This window comes from Rutidosis leptorrhynchoides, chromosome 9 (assembly GCF_046630445.1).
Source record: "Rutidosis leptorrhynchoides isolate AG116_Rl617_1_P2 chromosome 9, CSIRO_AGI_Rlap_v1, whole genome shotgun sequence".
In the NCBI taxonomy this organism is placed as follows: Eukaryota; Viridiplantae; Streptophyta; class Magnoliopsida; order Asterales; family Asteraceae; genus Rutidosis; species Rutidosis leptorrhynchoides.
The window spans coordinates 277828364-277832623 of NC_092341.1; the positions used below are offsets into that span (position 1 = coordinate 277828364).

At 30.4% G+C, this 4260-nt stretch overlaps 1 long non-coding RNA gene across 2 annotated transcripts; it reads left to right on the forward strand.

The window, feature by feature from the left end:
* Nucleotides 1–434: 434 nt before the first annotated feature.
* On the forward strand, nucleotides 435–3331 carry LOC139866391 (uncharacterized). Of its 2 annotated transcripts, none has more exons than XR_011765431.1 (3): nucleotides 435–2831; nucleotides 2991–3095; nucleotides 3181–3331. It is a non-coding gene; the product is annotated as an uncharacterized lncRNA (long non-coding RNA). The 2 variants fall into 2 exon arrangements; XR_011765430.1 differs by having other exon boundaries at nucleotides 435–2820.
* Nucleotides 3332–4260: the final 929 nt, after the last annotated feature.

The window sequence follows — 4260 nt, forward strand, 5'->3', positions numbered from 1 at the left end:
ATCGCCGCTTCTCCCATCGTTGGCGCCGCCTCTGCTACCACCACCGACGCCGCTTATGACATAATTTTTAGAGATACAAAGACAGGAAGCGGAACGAAATTACAATACACAGGAACAATTGAAAATTTGCTAACTATTAGAATCTAATAGAGGTAGAAGCATATCTACAATCTAATCTAATTGAAATAAGATAGTTGTCTAATTTGAATACTCCATGACTTCAAAAATAATTGTCCTAGTAATGGAAAAATGTTAATGGAATATTGTTAATAAAAAAGAGTACTGTTACTTTTTTAACGAAGTTATAATTTAAAGTAAAATTAAAGTAAAAAATATTCATTTTTTTGTTTGTTAATATTTGTAACGAATCTACATTTCTTAAAAGAAAAAAAGTTGTGCTTAAAAATTTTTAAAGATCCAGCGGCCCAAATTAACTCTCTTTATCTCAAATTCTTTTCTCATCCTAAATCTATTTCACTTCTATAATTCCCCAAAAATCTCCCTTCCCATCACAGATGCTAAACGGATCGCTGCTTTTTTAAAACCCTAATCCATAACCGATTGCTTTTCTCAATCAGTCTTAATCGATTTCCCTAAAAACATTGCTAGAGATATAAGTACATGTATTTTCTCAATCGATTTCTTAACTAATTGCCTTTTACAATCGTTTAAGTAATCGATTTTTTAACTAATTGCTTTTTCCAATCGTTTAAGTAATCGATTTCTTAATCGATTTGTTCAATCGATTACTTATCAAAATTGATTTGTTTCATTGATTTCTCCAATGGAAGTTCTCATTCGAATTTTTGAAGACAACTATGCAAAATGACTGTTTTTTTCTCAAACTTTTGCAATCTATAGGGTTTAATTAGATTGGTATTTTCATTTGTTGTAAAACTCATTGGATCTGATAATAATGCCAAAACTGATCGATGTTATAAATTGCGTGAAATTCACCATCGTCAGGTTTGTTCGTCATGGATTATTTCAATTTATTACGTATATTCCCCAACGTACATATAGATTTCCTGGATTGGTGCTTCAGTTAATAATGTTTTAAGGTTTAATTTGGGGTGGGAATGCTATATTGATGTCCTAAAACTTATGAAGAGACAGTTGTTGATTATCACTCCTTTGTAGTGAAAGAGAGTTTAATATTGTAAGTCAGTCTTTAGAAAATATTATCACTCCTTTGCTATATACCTCTCCTGAAACTTATGTCTGTATTTGAAGCTTATGTGCTCGGAAGGATAAGCATTCATTTAGAAATTAATCAATACTGTTAAAATAGTTCTTATTATGGTTTGTGGTTAGAAGTCATTCGTTTGTACGACTATTTGTTGTTTTAAACCTTAAGTAAGGGAACAACTGCTATTTAGGGAGGATAAATCTGTTTGACAAGTTTGATTGGATTGTTTAATCTGGGATACATAGATACATAGATACATACATGTGATAGGACTATTTGTTAAGTGTACATGACTGATGAATTTGTGATAATATAAAATTTTATAACAAGCATCAAATATTGTTGCAAAGTGATTAGCTTTTTTCTTTCATATGTAAAGCTAATATTATGGCATCATAGATTGATTATATATAGGAAAAAAGAAATTTGAGTTTTTTGCTCATCTATGTACAGTTTTAGCTTATTGACTTAGTAATTGAAATCATAAAGTGGAGAAGCTAATAAAATTTTATTGTGGGCTTTTTGTTGATTTTGCTCTACCTTTTTGCCATTTTTTGTTTTACTTTTGATAATATTGATAAAGATGGGTGAATTGTGTGATTATGACTAATTGGAATGTATTTTTACAAGTTAGGACCGGTATGACAATGACAGAAAAGATCTTTTCTAGGGCTGCTGAAAAATCCCATTTGATCCCAGGTGAAAATGTATGTGTCAACATTGATGTTTTGATGACACGTGATGTTTGTAGCCTGGGTGCAATTCGAATATTTAAAAAAGAATTTGGAAATGATGCCGAAGTATTCAAAACATTTGTTTTACCTTTTTAGTGGTACGTTTAATTTGCAGTATGATGCGAAATGGTTGTGGTGAGCTTATGACTTATGTGGTTATTGTTTTAGGTTTGGGACCGTGAAAAGATTGTTATTATACCTGACCACTATATATTTACGACTGATGAAGTGGCTAATAGAAACTTTTAGATATTAAAGATCAAATACTTACGAGCAAGGGATAAAATACTTTTATTATATTAAAGATCTTAGCTACTTCAAGGTATTATGTTCTCACCTTTTGGAAATCATGATATTATATTTTGTAACATATATGATATTTAATCATGTGTTCAATGTATATTAAATGAGTTTAAAATGTTAGTGTGGGCTAATCCTGATTTCAAAGGTGTATATCATGTTGCTCTTGCACAACTCGGAGAGGTACTCTTGAATCCATTAGTCTAATTTAAGCGAAGATCTTAAATGAGTTGGTAAAATGAGCGGGTCAATTAGGTTTGAAATTTTTTATTATCTAGGAGTTTTATGCTTATAAAAGTACAGGTGACTTATGACTTGTTTGAATTACTTGACCCGGTTCTTGATTTAGTTTTTTTTTATTAGAGATAAACGTAACCTGAATCGACTTCAGTCCATTTATAGGACGAAATTGTCACCTCTGATTGCTACTGTGTGAACTCTTCACACTTATTTTTTTTGTTGTTCATAACTTTGCGTTAAGGTCTTTCTTGGTACAGACTCTCACACATGTGTACAGTTGGAGCATTTGGTCAGTTTGCTACCGGAATCAGACAGGGATGCTGGTTTTTTTTAGGAACTGAAAAACTTTTGCTTAAGGTTTGAAAAAAGTATGCTTTTTATAGTTACATCTAGTTAGTTTTCATATTTAATATAATATAATTCTAGCATTTACACCTTCTTTTGTTTAAGTTTAAATTGAAAAGTTAATTGGATCTTTGACAAGTTATTGAACGAATGTTTATTTGATTTCTTCTTTTCACCTGAAGGTGCAGGTGTCACCAACTTAAAGATTTGCGTTGGATGGAGAAATGCCAGATTATTTTTTGCTCTCTATAATTACGTCTATCGCGTGGCCTTCTACGTTCATAATGGTATGCCTATCATAAATTTGTGATTATATTAATTTTTATAATATGCATTTTATGCTTATAAAATATATGGTTTCTTTATTTGTAGGTTGTACCTTTGGACTGATAAAGATACTTGCTTATCCAAGATGTTCTGTATTGCTTTTCATTGTTTTTAATTTTTTTGTCAAATGTTATTCGATGTCTTTATATGTTGGATTATTTTGTGAATTTTTTATGTTTGGTGCTTTTTATGTTATGAGAATAATTTATTGAAATCTAATTATGTTTTATTTCATATTTGATTTTTAGTATAAATTGCTAATTGGTGTCCATTATCATATTAAATAAAAACTGACATTGAAACTGAAACTGGCCAAAATCCGAAAACCAAACTGGATCTGAATATAGAAACCTATTCGGAATTACTATGACTTGATAGGACTCATTTTATGGTTTTAATACTATTACTTGATAGGACGCTATATTGTTTAAAAATACATTTGTATTAGGACTTTTTTAATGGTACCAACCTTGAAAACATTATATTAGGACTCTGTATGTGGTACTAAACTAACACCTTATTATATATTAGGACCCGTTTTGTGGTTTTAAGGTTTAATAAATTTATATAAGGACTTTTTTTAGTGGTACTAACCTTAAAAATCATTATATCAGGACCCTATTATGTGGTACTATAGTAACATTTGTGTATATTGGGACCTTTTTTCTTGGTACTAAACAAGAATGTCGATACATTAGGACCTTTTTTGTTGGTACTAATGTAGTATTTTTTTTATAATGGGACTCTTATTTGGGTACTAACATAATAATGAGACCATTTTTGTTAGTCCTTAATAAATATAAAACTTAAATAGGACCCCTTTGTTGGTACTAATGTAATTTTTTTTTTTACTTTTACGACCCTTTTGTATGTCTCAATCTAAATAAAAGTCACACGATACGTACTTGTAAGGACTTTTCCAGGTGGTCGTTAATTATATTATAGGACCCGATATTTGGTTTCATAATCTTATTACCTTTTACGACACTTTTTTGCGTCTATACTTAATACGACCGCCTTAGTTGGTACACATCTCCTGTTGGTCCTATCAGGCCAAAAGGTCATATAAAGTGACATTATAGGACCAATTTGGGTGTCCTATATGTACACTTTTGTTGTAGTGAT